This window comes from Penaeus japonicus, unplaced genomic scaffold (genome assembly GCF_977035675.1).
Source record: "Penaeus japonicus unplaced genomic scaffold, GWHDUDI00000001_assembly GWHDUDI00000015, whole genome shotgun sequence".
NCBI classification, from domain to species: domain Eukaryota; kingdom Metazoa; phylum Arthropoda; class Malacostraca; order Decapoda; family Penaeidae; genus Penaeus; species Penaeus japonicus.
The window spans coordinates 32,753,319-32,772,938 of NW_028234417.1; the positions used below are offsets into that span (position 1 = coordinate 32,753,319).

At 41.6% G+C, this 19,620-nt stretch overlaps 1 long non-coding RNA gene across 4 annotated transcripts in view; it reads left to right on the top strand.

The window, feature by feature from the left end:
- LOC147470415 (uncharacterized) overlaps positions 1 to 19,620 on the top strand; it is a 390,190-nt gene that overhangs the window by 218,837 nt on the left and 151,733 nt on the right. The window contains exon 2 of one of the 4 annotated variants that reach the window (XR_015191680.1): positions 8,481 to 8,622. The exons of the other annotated variants lie outside the window; for them this stretch is intronic. This is a non-coding gene — a long non-coding RNA (uncharacterized LOC147470415). Of the gene's footprint in view, positions 1 to 8,480; positions 8,623 to 19,620 lie in introns of those variants that run through there. 4 annotated transcript variants of the gene reach the window in all.

Sequence of the window (19,620 nt, forward strand, 5' to 3'; positions counted from 1 at the left end):
CATCTTCCAACTGCACTGTTGCTACCTGTACTACCGTCTCCCCCCAAAGACCCTACCTACACTTGATCCATCACTGCCCCCTCTCTCCTTGTTTTTGCCTTTTCCGCCCAGTTCATCTCTTTTTCCCCTCCCCATCTTTCTCTCACCTCAGCTAGATATTCCTTCCAACCCTCCCAACACTAACCCTGCTTTCCCCACCGCCATCCGCATCCCAGTCCTACGATCCTTCCCCTACCCACGATCCATCCCCCCCACCCCCCCAGACACCCGATCACACACACACACACAGAAAGAGAGAGAGAGGGGGAGAGAAAGAGAGATAAAAAGAGAGGGAGGGAGAGAAAGAGAGTGAGACAGAAACAGAGACAGAGATAGACGCAGACAGAGATATAGAATGAGAAGAAAAAAAGAGACAGACACACAGACAGACAGACAAATAGACAGACAGACAGACAGACAGACAGACAGGCAGACAAAGACAGAGATAGACAGACAGACAACAGACAGACAGAGAAAGAGAACCAGAGATAGACAGAGAGACAGACAGACAAACAAAGACAGAGACAGAGAGACAGACAGAGAAAAAGAGAACCAGAGAGAGAGAGAGGCTGAGGGAAAGCTTTGGCTCGAAGGTAGAACAGTGATCTATGTGACTGGCACCGCCCTCCCTGATACGAAAATTGGAATATATGGGAAAGACGCGGGAAGCTGGTGTAGGAAGCGTGAAAAAAAAAGAAAGAAAAATACTTGACAGTCATGATGGAATGCATTGAGGCGGAGAAAATACGCTTTTTCAATTCGTGGGAATGATTCATGCGTTTCCGTCTGTTTCGCGGGCGGGTGCACTCATGTAAATACGTAGATTACACATGCATACATACTTATTTACGTACACACGTATATACATGCCTACGTACATACGTATGTATACATGTGTGTGTGTGTGTGTGTGTGTGTGTGTGTGTGTGTGATAATAAATAGATTAATATATATATAAAATATATAGAATGTGTGTATATGTGTAATTATATACTATATATTATATATTATATATATATTTTATATATATATATACTGTGTGTGTGTGTATGTGTGTGTGTGTGTGTATGTGTATATATATATATATATATATATAGATATATATATATATATATGTAGATATATATATTATATATATAATATATACATATGTATGTAGTATTTATAAATATGTATTATAGTGTGTTATATATTATACGAATGTATGTATGTATATATATATATGTATATGTGTGTATATATATACGTACACATTTAAATACATAAATATATACATACATACATACATACATACATACATACATATAGACAGACATAAATACATGCATACAATTTTGCATAATGCGCACACACGCACACATACAAGAACATATTGATCATCCGTGCTTGGTTGCATGGAAAGAAATCAAATAATTATGATTAGTGTGATAGATGACAGAAAAAAATATATATATGGCCAATTTACGTGTATTAAAATTGTCAATACGATTAGTTATTCTGTTTGCATCTTTTTTCTTTCTTTCTTTTTCTTTTCATAGTTCCTCCACCGTGTCTATTTTCATCTGAAAAAAATATATATTGCAGTTACATTTTGCATTTTTAAAAGAGTGAGATTTATAGATAAGATATTGCTAATTTTTCTATTGCTCGGATATTTAGTTTGTGTTATAGTTCTGATATAACAACGAAGGGGGGGGTGGGAGAGGTGGGTGGGGGGGGGGGCACTGGGAAAATTATACATAGATTAAAATAATTTAAAATACAACCATATAATATTAATAAAATTAAAAAATACAAAACCCAATTATACCCAATACCTGTTTGTAATAGCTTAATAACAATTAATATTTACCTCTTTGTAGACTTCATTCAAATCATTTTTACTAATTATTCCTATTTGGAAACATGGAGTTATAAGCTTTCAGTTTTCTTTTTGTTTGTTTGTTTGTTTATTTGTGTATGTGTGTGTGTATGTGCGAGTGTGTGTGTGTATGCATGTGTGTATGTGTATGTGTCTGTGTATATGTATGTCTGAAAATAGACTCTTTTATTCAACAGACGACCAGCAGTTCATCTTATTTCGTTTCTTAAACCAAAATGCTTCACCTTTTCAATGCAATGAATACCCTTCGTCCGAGGTTATCAGAAATCTCAAGCACTGACAATGCTCCGCGCATATGCATGACCAGATGCTCATGCACACAAGGCCAGATTTCGTCATGAGATACTGAGCATGGTGGAATTTAATCATTTCGAACAAATGATTATGTTCATTCTATAATTTTCTGCTATTTATTCGTTTACTTAGTGCAACAATTTTTATTATCTCGCCGGTCACAGAATTATTTTTTTTTTGTTTTTTTAATTATATTATATATGTTTTCATTTCATTTCATTTCATTGATATAATGATATGATTCCTGTGTTCCTTATATATATATATATATATAATTGGTATATATATATATATATATATATATATATATATATATATATTATTATATATATATATATATATACATACATGTATACATTAATGTATAGATGTATATGTATACATATTATATATAATAATTATATATATATAATATATATAATATATATTATATTGATAAACATAAACATATGTTGTGTGTGTGTGTGTGTGTGTGTGTGTGTGTGTGTGTAGTGTGGTGGTGGTGTGTGTGTGGTGTGATAATGGGTGTGTATTATATAAACCAATATATATGTGTGTTTGTTGGGTGTGTGTGTGTGTGGGTGTGTGTGTGTTGTATGTATATAGATATATCTAGAGAAGATAGAGAGAGAGAGAGCAGAGAGGAGGGGAAGAAAGAGAAGAGAGAGAGAGAGAGATGAGAGAGAGAGAGTAAGCGAAGAGAAGAGAAGAGAGGAGAGAGAGAGAGAGAGAGAGAGAAGAGAAGAAGAGATGAGAATGAGAAAGAAAGATGAGAAGAGAGGCGAGAGAGAAGAGAGAAGAGGAGAGAGGAGAGACGATGAGGGAGAGAGAAGAGAGGGAGAGAGGAGAGGAAGTGAGCGAGGATAGATGGAGAGATGTGGAGAGGGGTGGTAGAGATTGAGAGACGGAAGAGGAGAGAGAGGAAGGATGAGAGAGACGAGTGGAGAGAGACGTGTGAGAGAGAGAGAGAGAGAGAGAGAGAGAAAGAGAGAGAGAATGAGAGAATGAGAGAGAGAGAGAGTCAGACAAACAGACTGGATACATCCTACACGAACGCGCCATTAAACATCCAGAGCGACCCGCAACCTTACACGAACGGTCAACAAAATGGCGGGAATGTCAAGGCCACAAGGAGCTTATTGCAGAGATTGCAAAGCAGAGGGAGTTTTCAATGATAACTTTTACTGTGGATACAATCGGAGAGCAGGGTGGAAGCAAAACAAGCAGGTAGGATAATTAGCTAAGCAGATAAATGAGAAGTTCGAGAAGAGATAATATGCAAGCAAGCAGAATGAGTTGTTTCCAAGCAGGGAGCGTGAGAGAGAGGGAGGGGGAGAGGGAGAGGGAGAAGGAGAGAGAGAGGGAGAGGGAGAGGGAGAGGGAGAGGGAGAGGGAGAGGGAGAGGGAGAAGGAGAAGGAGAGGGAGAGAGAGAGAGAGAGAGAGAGAGAGAGAGAGAGAGAGCGAGAGACAAACAGACAGGAAAACAAGCAATAGAGAAAATCCCAAATCAAGCAAACAAGACACTCAGGCACACAATCAAAACAACCAGTTTATCAACCAAGCAACTAATCAAAGAGACGATGAACCAATCAACCAAAATAAGTAAACGAAAAAACACGCACTCACCCACCCACCCACCTCACCTCACCCACCAAACACCACCACACCTCTACCACACCCAAAACCCACCTACCCTCACACCCTCAAACCCACCCTTACAACCTCACCCACAAAAACCCACCCTATTACCCACCTCACACTCCACACACCCACCTCACCCACATCCCCCAACCCCATCACACACCCCAACCTACCCAAACCCACCCACCTCACCCCACCCACCCACCTCACCCCACCCACCCACCTCAACCCTCGACCGCACCCAACCTCACTCTATACTCACACCCACAAACCCACCCACCCACCCACCTCACCCACCCTCCTCACCCAAATCACTCTCACTTATCTTAACCCTCACCCCACCCACCACACCACACCCACCGCACCTCACCCAACCAAGCCACCCACCTCACCCACCTCACCCACCTCACCCACCTCACCCACCTCACCAAACCCAACCCACCACACCCACCCATCCCAAAACCCACCCACCTCACCCACCCCAAAACCCACCCACCTCACCCCACCCACCACACCCATCCATCAAACCCACCTCACCCACCCAAGCCACCTCACCAAACCCCACCCACCTCACCCACCCAAGCACAAGAACAGGTGTCACCGCGGGTCATGTTACGGCATCTCAACCACGGGTCGGTCGGAAGGGGGGGTGGGGGGGGGGTCAGTTAGCCTCGGTGTGAAGGAGAGAACAAGGGACCGGCCTGTCTTCGGGCTTAACCCTTTCTTGAGGCTGGCTGCTAAAGATCTCGTGTTGTTCTTTGAAAGTTTTTGTTGTTGTTTATGTTTTGGTGTTTTTTTTTGGGGGGGGGAGGGGATGGGGAGGGTTTTTTTCGTTTTTTTTTTTTTTTTTTTTTTTTTTTTAATTGTCTGTATTGTTTTGATGATGTTTATTGTTATTGATTTTGTTATTATTATCGTTATGATTATAGTCAGAAATATTGTTATTATTATCATTATAATCAATATTATTAATATTGTTATTAACAACACTGTTATCATTACAATCACTATTTATTGTATTATTATTATTATCAACACTATCATCATTATCAGCATTATTATTGTTATCATTATTATCATCAATGTTTTTATTATCATTATCATTGTTGTTGTTGCTATTGTTGTCTCAGTATTTAATTAGATTTATGTTTTCGTGTCTTTTTCTTTGTCTATTTAACCCAATTCGCCTTTTCTGTTTGTTTGGTTCTGAACCATAAATTATTTTCATTTTTTGTTTTGTTTTGCCTTTTCGTCTTCCTTTTCTGATTATCTTCCTACTCTCATCTCATTCGTCTCCTGTATCTTCTTCTTCTACACTTACATCCAAATCTTCATTCATATCTATATCCACATAGACATCCACATAAACATCCACACACATATCACATGTCCACACCCACACGCATATCCACACCTATACACACCTACACGCCCACAAACACACCCATCCACACACATCACACACACACATCCACACTCGCATCCCCACCCACACACATCACACACACACACACATTCACACACGCATATCCACACCCACACCCATCACACCCACACGCATCCACACCCACACATCCACACGTGCATATCCACACCCACCAACATATCCACTCCTATACAAACCCCCACACCAACACCCACACGCCCACAACCGTACCCACACACCCACATCCCTCCACATCCACCCACACACCCACAAGCCCACCCACAAACCCACCACACATCCCTACAACCCTTCCAAAAACACCAAAAACACACCTTTTTTTTATTATGAACAAGTCCGTGAAATATCGCAATGCGTTAATAATTTTTAGCCGTGATCGATCGCCGTGCCAAGCTGATAGATGGATAAGTCTATCATCCGGCATTAGTCAAGTTCGGATGGAGAGTTATGCGAACTCCGGTCTGGAAAACGTGTGCGAAACAGGGTGGTGTAATGATCAAAGTTTCGTGCTGTTAATATTACATTCTGGTTATTATTATTATTTTTTTATTTTTTTATTTTTAGTGAGATAGATAGATAGAGAGAGAGAGAGATGGAGAGATGGATAGATAGATAGAGAGAGAGAGAGAGAGAGAGAGAGAGAGAGAGAGAGAGAATGAGAGAATGAGAGAATGAGAGAAAGAGAGAGAGAGAGAGATAGACAGATAGACAGATAGAGATGAAGAGAGATAGAGATAGATAGATAGATGGAAATAGATAGAAGTAGATAGAGACAGATAGATAGATAGATAGAGATAGAGTGTGTGTGTGTGTGTGTGTGTGTATGTGTGTGTGTGTGTGTGTGTGTGTGTGCGTGTGTGTGTGCTGATGTGCTTGGTGTGTGTGCTTGCATGTGCGTGCGTGCGTACGTGTCTAGGAATGTATCTTTATTTTTCTTACACTCATTTTTACTTATTCATTTTTGATGACCCCTGTAGTGGCTGTTCATTTAAAAGATTTACAGTGTCGCCATTTCGAAATACATATATTTATCCTATGCTCGAAATAAGTACCGCGCCCTCCCCTCCCCTTGCCCCCCCCTCTCCCCTCTCCCCCCCCCTCCTTGCTCACCCCGATTTGTCTTGCGAAATACTATCCTCTTTCTATATCTCATGTGAGTATGCGTTTTTGCTCTCATTGCTGTCATTAATATAAAGATAAAGATAATAAGAGAGAGAAAGACAGAGACAGAGACAGAGACAAAGACAAAGAAAGACACAAAGACATACAAAAAAACAACAACAACATAAACCTAACCCCCCAAACAAACAAACAAAACAAACGAAACGAAACGAAACGAAAATATCCAAAAAAACAAACAAAAAAAAACAATAAAAACAACAGACAAAAACGACTAAAGAAACTAACCCACAAACAACAACCGCCAAACAAGCTAAGAAAACATAGGACGCTAAAAAAAAACTCAAACAAAAATAACCAGTTTCGGACGCAGAGACCTCGTGTTTGAACCAATTGAGATGAAATTCGCTCCTCTCTCATCTCCCTCCCTCCCTCCTTCCTTCGCTAGCCTTGTGTTTCTACGAGCAATGGAAAAAAAGAAGATAGGAAGAGAATGGAAGATAAAAGGTTCCTTGTTCGTTTGGCAGTGTGAGAGAGAGGAAAGTAGGAGAGAGAGTAGGGGAGGGGATGAGGGAGAGAGAGAGAGAAGGAGGAGAGAGATAGAGAAGGATGTGGGGGAGAGAGAAAGAGTTGATGAGGATGAAAGAGAGAGCGAGTAGAGACGCGAGAGATGATGAACCATGATGAGAAGGAGTGAGAGAGAGAGAGAGAGAGAAAGAGGAGAGGAAGGGAGAGAGAGAGAGAGAGAAGGAGAGAGATAGAGAGAGAGGGGGGGAGGGAGAGAGAGAGAGAGAGAGAGAGAGAGAGAGAAAGAGGAGAGGAAGGGAGAGAGAGAGAGAGAGAAGGAGAGAGAGAGAGAGAGAGAGGGGGGGAGGGAGAGAGAGAGAGAGAGAGAGAGGAAAGGTAGAGAGGTAGAGGAGAGCTTTCTATGAAAAAAAGGGATGAAGAAAAGAGGAAATAGGGAGAGCTTATTGTGAGCTGTGGGAGAGATTTTTTTTTTTTTTTCACGAGCGATATAAGAATATGAAGAAATAAATTATAATAGGTAAGCTTTCTACGAGTAATGAAAAATATGACGAAGAAGGGAAAGAAAAGAAAGTCTTCCGTGTGAAATGAATAAAAAAAAAGGAAGAAAGGGAAAAAAAAAGGAAAGACTTTGGCGAAAGGAATCATGAAGGACTAAGGACATGTTTCTGAAAGGATGTGCGAAAGCATATAAGAAATGGGAAAATAGAAAAGCAAGGTAAGAGAGAAAAAAAAAAGTAAGAAAGTATTGCTTACCAACGATTTTCTGAAAAGAACGGAATATATAAGATAAAAAAAAAATAGGTACAAAAAGGAAAAGAAAGGGGAGAGAGTTCATGAAAAATTGTTTATCATTTTATTTTTTCTTCTTTTTCTTTGAGTTGTTTTCGTAATTCCATTTTCTTTTGTGTGTGTGTGTGTGTGTGTGTGTGGATGCTGTGAGGATGTAAGATGTGTTCATACGTGGCTTCTGGTTATTTAAGATACTTTAGGTGGTTTATTCTAACGGGGGAAAGGGGAAGGGGGAGGGAGGAAGGGAGGGAGGGGAAGCGGTTTGGGGGGGGTACTTATGGGGAGAAACTGTAGGGTTAATTTAAAAGGGTTGTCCTCATGGCTTATTGGATGTGGGTTTTTAGGGTGGGAAGTTCTTAGGGGTAATGGAAGTGAAATTGCTTTAAATTGTTATGTTTTTCATCTGGCCTTCTCTGATTTTCTCTCGCTCTCTTTCTCTCTCTCTTTCTCTCTCTCTATTTCTCTTTCTCTCTCCTCCCTCCTCTCTCTTCTCTCTTCGCCCTCTCTCTCTCTCTCTCTCTCTCTCTCTCTCTCTCTCTTTATATATATATAGATAGATATATATATATATATATATATATATATATATATATATATATATATATATATGTGTGTGTGTGTGTGTGTGTGTGTGTGTGTATCGCTCTTTCTCTCTTCCACTCTTTCTACATAGATATCAATTCATTTCATTTTAAAAGAATTATGAATATAGTGATAATTAATGTATTTCTCTTTTGTTTCAGGTATGTGTTTACGGGAATCTGTTTACACCGAGAAGATTACATTCTGTGCAAGTTAAGTGTATGATTAATGGTTTAGCATCTCTCTCTCTCTCTCTCTCTCTCTCTCTCTCTCTCTCTCTCTCTCTCTCTCTCTCTCTCTCTCTCTCTCTCTCTCTCTCTCTCTCTCTCTCACTCACTCTGCAGTCATCGATTAATCCTTCCTTCTTCCTGTTAATTCTTGAAAATTTTCAAAAAAAGTCATAAATTAATTGTCAGAGATGTTATTTTGGCTACTTTATTGTATTTGATATACTAATATTATTTCTTTATTATTTTCTTCTTATATGATTGTTGATGTTATTATTATATATTTTTACTATTATTGTCATTATTATTATTATTATTTCTATTATCATTATCATCATTATCATTATTGTTATTGTTATTATCAATATTATCATTATTATTACCAATGTTATTATTATCATCATCATTATCGTTATTATAATCAATATCATTACAATGATATTTACTATCATTATCTTATTAAGAGTCAATGATGACACAATTCTTCTCGCTACTGCTGATGTTGCCAAAGTAACTTTCATAACCAATTAAAAAAACAAAAAATAAATCGATAACATACATATATAATTTGTCGAAAATATTCAAAATGTTCAATTTTACCGTTTCTCCGTTTTCTTTTTGTTGTAGGGATGACTCATATGAACGAAAAAAATAAATAAAAATTTTTTAAATGAGAGAGATTAGAGAGAGAGAGAGAGGAGAGAGAGAGAGAGAGGGAGAAGAGAGAGGAGAGATGAGAGAGAGAGAGAGAGTGAGCGAGAGAGAGAGAGAGAGAGAGAGAGAGAGAGAGAGAGAGAGAGAGAGAGAGAGAGAGAGAGAGAGAGAGAGAGAGAGAGAGAGAGAGAGAGAGAGAGAGAGAGATGGAGATTGATATAAATAGATATAATAAGATAGAGATAGATAAAAATAGATAGAAGTAGATAGAGATAGATAGATAGATGGAGATAATGTGTGTGTGTGTGTGTGCTGATGTGTGTGCTTGCATGTGCGTGCGTGCGTGCGTACGTGTCTAGGAATGTGTCTTTCTTTATTTTTCTTACACTCATTTTTACTTATTCATTTTTGATGACCCCTGTAGTGGCTGTTCATTTAAAAGATTTACAGTGTCGCCATTTCGAAATATATATATTTATCTTATGCTCGAAATAAGTACCGCGCCCTCAACCCCTCTAAACTCGGGAGGGATTGTCCCGCTTGCCTGCACCCCCCATCTCTCCCTAATCTCCAAAACCCTACCCCCTCTCCCCCGCTCAATCCTTGCTCACCCCGATTTGTCTTGCGAAATACTATCCTCTTTCTATATCTCATGTGAGTATGCATTTTTGCTCTCATTGCTGTCATTAATATTTAGTTAAAGATAATAAGAGAGAGAAAGGCAGAGACAGAAACAGAGACAAAGAAAGACACAAAGACACAGAAAAAACAACAACAACATAAACCTAACCCCCCCAAATAAACAAACAAACAAAACAAACGAAACGAAACGAGGATAATATCCAAAAAAAAAAAAAAAAAAAAAAAAACAATAAAAACAACAGACAAAAACGACTAAAGAAACTAACCAACAAACAACAACCGCCAAACAAGCTAAGAAAACATAGGACGCTAAAAAAAACTCAAACAAAAATAACCAGTTTCGGACACAGAGACCTCGTGTTTGAACCAATTGAGATGAAATTCGCTCCTCTCTCATCTCCCTCCCTCCCTCCCTCCTTCCTTCGCTAGCCTTGTGTTTCTACGAGCAATGGAAAAAAAGAAGATAGGAAGAGAATGGAAGATAAAAGGTCCGTGTTGTTGGGTGTGAGAGAGAGAAAGAGGAGAGGAAGGGAGAGAGAGAGAGAGAGAAGGAGAGAGAGATAGAGAGAGAGGGGGGGAGGGGGAGAGAGAGAGAGAGAGAGAGAGAGAGAGAGAAAGAGGAGAGGAAGGGAGAGAGAGAGGGAGAGAAGGAGAGAGAGAGAGAGAGAGAGAGGGGGGGAGCTGGCCCAGAGAAACGCCAAACCTGTCACCGCGAGAGAGAGAGAGAGAGAAAGAGGAGAGGAAGGGAGAGAGAGAGGGAGAGAAGGAGAGAGAGATAGAGAGAGAGGGGGGGAGGGAGAGAAAGAGAGAGAGAGAGAGAGGAAAGGTAGAGAGGTAGAGGAGAGTTTTCTATGAAAAAAAGGGATGAAGAAAAGAGGAAATAGGGAGAGCTTTCTGTGAGCTGTGGGAGAGATTTTTTTTTTTTTTTCACGAGCGATATAAGAATATGAAGAAATAAATTATAATAGGTAAGCTTTCTACGAGTAATAAAAAATATGACGTAGAAGGAAAAGAAATGAAAGTCTTCCGTGAGAAATGAATAAAAAAAAAGGAAGAAAGGGAAAAAAAATGAAAGGCTTTGGCGAAAGGAATCATGAAGGACTAAGGACATGTTTCTGAAAGGAGGGAAAGGCATAAAGAAAAGGAAATAGAAAGAAAGGAAGAGAGAAAAAAGAAGAAAGTATTCTACCAAACGATTCTGAAAGAACGGAATATATAAGATAAAAAAAATAGGACAAAAAGGAGAAGAAAGGGGAGAGAGTTAATGAAAAATTGTTTATCATTTTATTTCTTCTTCTTTTTCTTTGAGTTGTTTTCGTAATTCCATTTTCTTTTGTGTGTGTGTGTGTGTGTGTGTGGATGCTGTGAGGATGTAAGATGTGTTCATACGTGGCTTCTGGTTATTTAAGATACTTAAGGTGGTTTATTCTAACGGGGGAAGGGGGAGGGAGGAAGGGAGTGGGGGGGGGGGGTACTTAAGGGGTGAAACTGTAGGGTTAATTAAAAGAGGGTTTTCCTCAAGGCTAAATGGATGTGGGTTTTAAGGGTGGGAAATCTTCGGTTATTGGAATTGGAAATTGCTGAATTGTTCTGTTTCTCTGTCTCTCTGAATCTCTCTCTCTCTCTCTTTCTCTCTCCCTCTCTCTCTCTCTTTTCGGTTATTTTATCCTATCTACTGCGATCCTCAATACTCTTTTGCCTCGTCTCTCGACTCTCCTATTCAGAGTTCCTCAATCTCTCCTCGATCTCCGTCTAATTGGCTCTCTCTCTCTCTGTGGAGCTCTTCTCTCATCAACCTTCATCTCTCTCTCTCTCATCTCTCTATCTCTCTCGTCTCTCGTCTCTCTCTTCTCTCTCTCCCTCTTGCAACACTCTTTCTCTCGACTCTCTCCCAAAACTCTCTCAAACTCTCTCTCTCTTTATATATAGTATATATATATATATATATATTCATAAATATATATATAAAATATATATATATATATATATAATATGTATGGTATGTATGTATGTATATCAGCTCATCTCTCCTTCAGTTCTCTTCCCATGCTTCTAACATAAATATCCATTTATTTCCACATTTTAAAAGAATTATGAATATAGTGATAATTAACGTATCATTTCTCTTTTGTTTCAGGTATGTGTTTGCGGGACTCTGTTTACACCGAGAAGATTACATCCTGTGCAAGTTAAGTGTATGATTAATGGTTTAGCATCTCTCATGCGGAACTCTCTCATCTCGTTCATGTCGGTGATCACATCGTGTTCTCTCTCATCTCTCGTCTCTTCTCTCTCTCTCTCGTCTCTCTCTCTCCTCTCTTCTCTTCACTCTCCTCCTCCCTATATATCTCTCTCTCTCTTTCTCTCTCTCTTCATCCCCCCCATCATCAGTCATCTTCTCTTTCTCTTCTTCTCTTCGTTCTCTCAAAACCTCCTCTCTCTCTCTCTCTCTTTCTCTCTCTCTCTCTCTCTCTCACTTTGCAGTCATCGATTAATCCTTCCTTCTTCCTGTTAATTTTTGAAAATCTTCTAAAAAAGTCATAAATTAATTGTCAGAGATGTTATTTTGACTACTTTATTGTATTTGATATATTTATCTTATTTCTATGTTTTTTTTCTTCTTATATGATTGTTGATGTTATTATTATATATTTTTAATATTATTGTCATTATCATTATTATTATCATTATTATTATTATTATTATTATTTCTATTATCATTATCATCATTATATGTTATTGTTATTATCAATATTATCATTACTATCATCATCAATGTTATTATTACCAATATCATTATCGTTATCATAATCAATATCGTTACTGCATTACTATCATTATCCTTATCTTATCAAGAGTTAATAATGACACAATTTCTTCTCGCTACTGCTGATGTTGCCAAAGTAACTTTCATCACCAATTAAAAAAAAAAAAAAAAAAAAAAAAAATCGTTAACATACATATATAATTTTTCGAAAATATTCAAAATTTTCAATTTTTACTTTTTCCCCGTTTTCTTTTTGTTGTAGGGATGACTCATATGAACGAAAAAAATAAATATATATATATATTCCCTAAGTTTAGAAGCCACTGACGGGCCGTGACGACAGTCCTTGGATATTTAAGAGAAGTGTTAAAACAGAGAAGTGTTAAAAATGGCTGGACCTCTTGACAGTGTGTGAGAGAGGGAGTGATAGAGAGAGAAGAGAGGAGAGAGGAAATGAATGAAGAGGTGAGAAAGTGAGAGAGAGGGAGATTGAGAGGGAGAGAGTAGGGTTGAGGGAGATAGAGGGGGGTAAGGGAGAGGAGAAGAGAGGGAGAGGGAGTGGGCGAGGGAGAGAAGAAAAAGAGAGAGAAAGAGAGATTTTCAAAATGAGAGAAATATGAAAAAAGAGAAAAAAGAGGAAAAGAAAGTCAAGAAGAAGGCACGAGAGCCCCAGAAGAGAGGATGAAGGAGGAAGAAGAGGAGGAGGAGGAGGAGGCAAGAGGTACTTTGAGGGGAACGTGTAGTGTGGACAGACTCTCAGTCCTAATGTATCATCATATAGTCTTATTTTTCCGGATTATCTTTATCTTCCTTATCTAAGTCACTCCCCGATTATATCAAGCACTTATTTATACCATCTATCATTCTATAGTTATTTTTCCTTTTTGGTTTCTAATACAGCCCTCCAAACAAAGCCCCCAGCGGAAGTCATTCAAAACCCACTGTGCACGAAGCCTTGTCCTCAATGACAACAGCAACATCTGGCATCCTGCACCCTCGTTTGCAGGATTCTGACGTCTCGGGATGAGTCACCCTTTTCCTACCCTTTGCCTGACACAAAAGATCTTGCTGGTGCGAGTCAAGTGCCAGTGCCTCGCAGTTTTACTTATAGGATGGCGAGAAGAAGGCTTTGGGTTTCTTCTTCTTCTCATCCTCGTCTTCAACACTCTTTTCTTTTTCTCAACTCACTCTTTTCGGTCCGCGTCTTCGTCTAATTCTCTCTTTCTTTCTCAATCATTCATCTCGTTCTCTTCTCTCTCTCAAGCCCGTTATTTATTTTTTCCTTTTTTTTCGTATTATGTCTTCGGCGTCTGTCCTTGCGATCTCTCGTTAAGATGGATCAGACTAGGAAGCTTAGACTCTTAGTAAGCGTAATCGTGATAAGTGGTATGCTGTCTTTTAATTTGATGGTCTTGGACGTGTCGTGTTTATGCAAGGTTATACTTTCTCTCTCTCTTTCGCTCTCTCTTGCTGTCTGCCTTATCCCCTTTCTTCCCTTCCTTCCTTCCTTCTTCCTTCCCCCTACTTCACATCCGTCCTCCTTTCTGAACGCGCAGTTGACCGCCCCTCCTGCTGTCTCCCTCCCTTTAGAAGAGAGGCCTCCACTCTCCTTTTTTTTTGGGTTTATTCTTTTTCCTTCCTTCTACTAATAATGTAAATCCCCACCTCTGCGTTGCCCCCACCCCTCTGTTCCCAGAACGCCCCATACCTTACTTCTGGTTTATATTTATGCTGAGACTCCCTGGATATTCCCTACAGTCCTCTTCCTCGCACACTCCCTTCTTCCCTCCCTCCCACCCTCCATTCCCTTCTTCCCTCCCTCTCCCCTCCCTCCTCCCTTCCTCACACACTCCCTTCCCCTTCCTCCCTCCCTCCCTCCCTCCCTCCCTCCCTCCCTCCCTTCCTTCCTCTCCCACTTCCTTCCCCTCACACCTGGTCCACCAATCCCCTCACGAGCCAAAGCGAAAAGGGGAAGGTTAATTTGCATACAGAGCATCCACTAAAGGATTGAGATAAGGAGACCGTAGAAGGATACGACCGTGTTAAGGAGCAGGTCGCATGCATGTCGTGGTATGCCCTAGTTAAGTCACTTGAGATAATAGGGTGTAACAGCCCGCAGGGAGAGAGAGAGAGAGAGAGGGAGGGAGGGAGAGTGGAAGGGAGAGAGGGAGATAGAGAGAGGGATGGGGAAGGGAAAGGAAAGTAAAAGGGGTCGAGGGTTTGGGACCGAGGGGGTGGGGGGTGGGTTTTGGGGGTGGGTGGGGGGGGAGGGTAGGTAGCGAAGAGGGAGAGGGAGAGGGAGAGGGAGAGGGAGAGAGAGAGAGAAGAGAGAGAGAGGGTTGGGGGGGGGCCTGAGGGGGGGGGGTTAGGGGGGGGCACTGGGGGGGTTTGGAGGATGGGGAGGGGCGGTGGGGGGAGGGGGGGGGGTGGGGTGGGATATTTGGGGTGGAGGGCAAGGGGGTGGTGACGAGGGGGGAGGGGAGGAGAGAGGGAGGAGGAGAGAGAGAGAGAGGGAGAGAGAGAGAGAGAGAGAGAGAGAGAGAGAGAGAGAGAGAGAGAGAGACAGACAGACAGAGGAAGATAGAAAGATACACAGACAAAGACTAAGATACGGATACAACAGAGACACTCCCTTACTCATATCCACACGAGCTCCCACACACTCAACCGGACACACACGCATTCACACAAACCCACATACCCTCACTAAGGCACATTCACACACTCACTCTCACACACCCACTCGTTTTTTTTTCCTTCCTCCCTTCTTTGAACGGCTGTGGATGAGGTAGACGAATCGAAAAGCGTATTTTCACGTAACAGAGACTTTTTGCGCGAGACTGTGAGGAATCATCCTTGTGAAAGCTTCATCAGGAACTTGTAAGAGGTAAAAGGAGGGAGAGGAGGGAGGGTGAAGGAGAGAAACTCATTTTTTGTTCTATTTCTTTCTCTCGCTCTTTATCGTATTCTATATCTTTCTCTTTCTCTCTTGCTCGCTCTCTCTCTCTTTCTCGCTCTCTCTCTCTCTCTCTCTCTCTCTCTCTCTCTCTCTCTCTCTCTCTCTCTCTCTCTCCCTCTCCCTCTCCCTCTCCCTCTCCCTCTCCCTCTCCCTCTCCCTCTCCCTCTCCCTCTCCTACTCCTTCTCCTTCTCCTTCTCCCACTCCCACTCCCACTCCCAAAGCATCGCATAAAGACGATTGAATATCCCACATATCTCCATCTGTTTTGCCCTTTTCTTTCGCTGTTGTATGTAAAGAGATTTCGAGCTTCGGGGCTTCTGTTCAACACAAAGAATTAAGCTTGCAAGTCAACATTTACCCGAAAGCTTTAACTCTCCAGAGCCACGGGACATGTTTGACAAGAGTTAAACGCGTTTGAGAGCGGACTGTCTCGAAGCCTTTGTGTTTCGGTTGGGCAAAAAGGACACATTATTGGAACATCGTCAATGGGGCCAAAAGTCCCTCGAAGTTAGCAAAGACTCTTAAAGTCGATGAAGGGAAGAAAATTGTTTGTAAACTTAATTACTCTGATGCGTCGAGGTATATGAGGATGTCTTGATTATGTTGTCGTTTGGTTGTGTAAGTTCTTTTTTTTTCTCTCTTTTGTTTTGTTTTTTTGCGTCTTTCTCCTGTCGCGAAATATTATTGGAACGTTGGCGAAATCCCTGAGCACAGCTGTGGAAGTCAGTTAAGTCTTTTAAATTAAAAAAAAACATAAATGAAAGAAGACATTGATTATGAACATTTTTTTTGTATCTTGATCTCCCTTGTTTCCCTAAAGTAAAAGACACATTATCGGAACATCATTACCGGGACCGAAGTCTTTTGAAGTTAACAAAGTCTCTTAAAATCAAAAAGGAGAATCTATTTGAAAAAAAAAAATATTCCTAGGACGAGGTATATAAGAACCCGTTGATTATATATAATGATGGTTGTGAATTGAAAGGCTATATTTATACATGATTTATTTGTATTTTTCGAAATAATTTTACAGGTATAAGCAGGTGTAAGTCCCTCGTTACTGAGAATGAAGTCAACCTTTTGTTCTGAATTCAAATCGAAAAAAATGAAATCATACATGCGTGTGTAACTATTCCGCGGGTTATGATAACATGAACGTTACGAAACAATATATTCGTGTATGTTGTAATTCTATCAACACTGTAATTTTGCTTATATTTGCCTTTGTTCTATGTTCTTTTTGTTCTTTGCAGAACTTTTAAGAATTAGAAATCTGGGAAAGCTTTTTTATTGATTAGTTATTTTTATTTCATATTGTTTTAGCGCAAAGGGCGTGACCACACACACGCACACGTACACAGGTGCACGTACTCGGACGCACACACGGAAACACACACACAAACGCACATGCACTCCATTCTACCACACACACGAACAAATTATGATAATAAGGATAATGACAATTAATGATAATGATGATAATAAAAAGGAATAATGAGAAGGATATTGATATTAATGATAATAGTAACAACAGTGATAATGATAATAACAATGATGATAATAATGATATTGATAATAATGATGTTGATAATAATGATGTTAACAACAGCAATAACAATTATAATGATTATAATGATACTTATAATGATAATAACAATAATAATGATGATAACGATAATAAACAATAACAATAATAATGATAATAACAATAACAGTGATGATGATAACAACCATAATGATAACAATGATAATAATAACAACAACAACGATAATCAAACCTACAGAAAAAAAAAAAAATCTGAGCGAACCCCCAAGAATTATAGAAAATGACACGAGTAGAACCGGAGAACCGTAGAACCGGAGAACCGTAGTAGTAGCCCCGTGCTATCACAATAAAGATTTCACGAGCGTATAAACATGGTTTCTACGGTAACCATGTCGGCGGATCGGGGAGTCTCGGATCGATTTTAATCCTACGGATGGAGGGGGTGGGGGGTGGGGGGGAAGGGAGGGGGGGAAAGGAGGTTGGGAGGGGGGAAGGGAGGTTGGGAGGGGGAAAGGGAGGTTGGTAGGTGGGGGGAAAGGGAGGTTGGGAGGGGGGTAAGGGAGGTTGGGAGGGGGGGAAGGGAGGTTGGGAGGGGGGGAAAGAGAGGTTGGGAGGGGGTGAAAGGGAGGTGGGGGGTATAGGGAGGTTGGAAGGGGGGGAAAGGGAGGTTGGGAGTGGGGGGGGTAAGGGAGGTTGGGAGGGGGGATGTAGGGGGTGGGGGGTAGGGGGGAAAGGGAGGTTGGGAGGGGGGAAAGAGAGGTTGGGAGGGGGGGAAAGGAGGTTAGGAGGGGGGAAAGGGAGGTTGGGAGGGAGGGAAGGGAGGTTGGGAGGGGGGGGGAAGAGGTTGGGAGGAGGGGAAAGGGAGGTTGGGAGGGGGGGGAAGAGGTTGGGAGGAGGGGAAAGGGAGGTTGGGAGGGGGGAAAAGAGGTTGGAAGGGGGGGAAGGGAGGTTGGGAGGGGGGGAAGGGAGGTTGGGATGGGGGGGAAAGAGGTTGGAAGGGGGGGAAGGGAGGTTGGGAGTGGGGGGGAAGGGAGGGGGGGAAAGGGAGGAGAATAGGGAGGAAGAGAGATATAAACACACAAACACACACGCAAATACACACACACACACACACATACACACATCAAACCCACCCCATCTCAACCTCCTCTCCCACTCCCACAAACCCACGCACTTCAAAAAGGAAAGCGAATGAGAGAGAAGGAGAGGGAGAGAGAGAAAGAGAAAGAGAGAGAGTAAGAGAGAGAGAGGAAGAGAAAGAGAGAGAGAGAGAGAGAGAGAGAGAAATGAAAGAAAAAGTAAGAGATAGAAAGAGAAAGAGACCCAGAAAAAAAGTGAATTAGGTGAAGAAAGAAAGAAAAAAAGAGAGGAGCAGGGGAGCGAGAGGGGAGGAGGGGGAGGGGGAGAAGAATTACGCCCGAGAAGTGTAATTTGTTTGATTATAATAAATCAACGCTTATTATGTTCCTGCGTAGTCAGCCATAACCGTCTTGGAGTTGTATTAGAGTCTTGTGTATGAGGGAGAGCGAAGGGAATGAAGGGAGGGAGGGAGGGAGGAAGGGAAGGAGGGAGGGAGGAAGGGAGGGAGGGAGGGTGGGAAGGAGTGAAGGAGGGAGAAAGAGAGAGAGAGGGAGGGAGCGAGGGAAGGAGGGAGAGAGAGAGAGAAGAGGGAGCGAGGGAAGGAGGGGGAGAGAATGAAGGGAGGGAGGGACGGAAGGAAGGAGGGAAGGAGGGAAGGAGGAAGGAAAGGAGGAAAGCAAGGAAACAGAGAAGAGAAGGAGATAGAGACAGACAGACAAACAGACAGACAGACAGACAGACAGAGACTGGTGAGTCATGTGAATGGAATTGGTTAGAATTGGAACAAACCGGGACACGGAAGGGAGGAGTGGGATGGGGTACAGAAGGAGGGAGAACTGGCTAGGAAATGGAAATGAAGGAGAAAATAGGAGAGGGAGAAGGAGAGAGAGTAGTAAAAAGAGAGGGAAAAGGAAAGGGAGAAAAGGGGGTATGAAAAGGGGTCAGGGCAAAAGGGACAAGACGGAGGAAAGAAGAATGGAAAGAGAAGGGGAAAGGAGGGAAGAGAGAGAAAGAGAGAAACAGAAAGAAAGATAGAGAGAGAGAGAAGGGAAGGAGCGGTGAGGGATAGTGGATAAGGAAGAGGGAAAGAGGAGGAGAGAAAGAGTAGTGGCGGAAGGTGGATGGTGAGAGTAAGAGGGAAATAGGGGGGAGGGAGATGGAGGAACAGGAGGGGTGGGGGAAGGTCGAGATGTTGAGGGGAAGAGGGAAGAGGGCAAGAGAGGGAGGGGAAAGGTCGAGATGGGGAGGGGGAGAGGTAGGGGGAGGAGGAGGAGGATCAGGAGGAGGGGGAATGTGGAGATGGGTAGGGGAGGGGAGGGGGGAGGGGAGGTGAGGAAAAGACCGTTTGAATAAATCTCCTGTAACGTTCTTTTTGTCTTGGAATCCCACGATATATTTGTCTACATGTGTCTGGATAATAGTTTG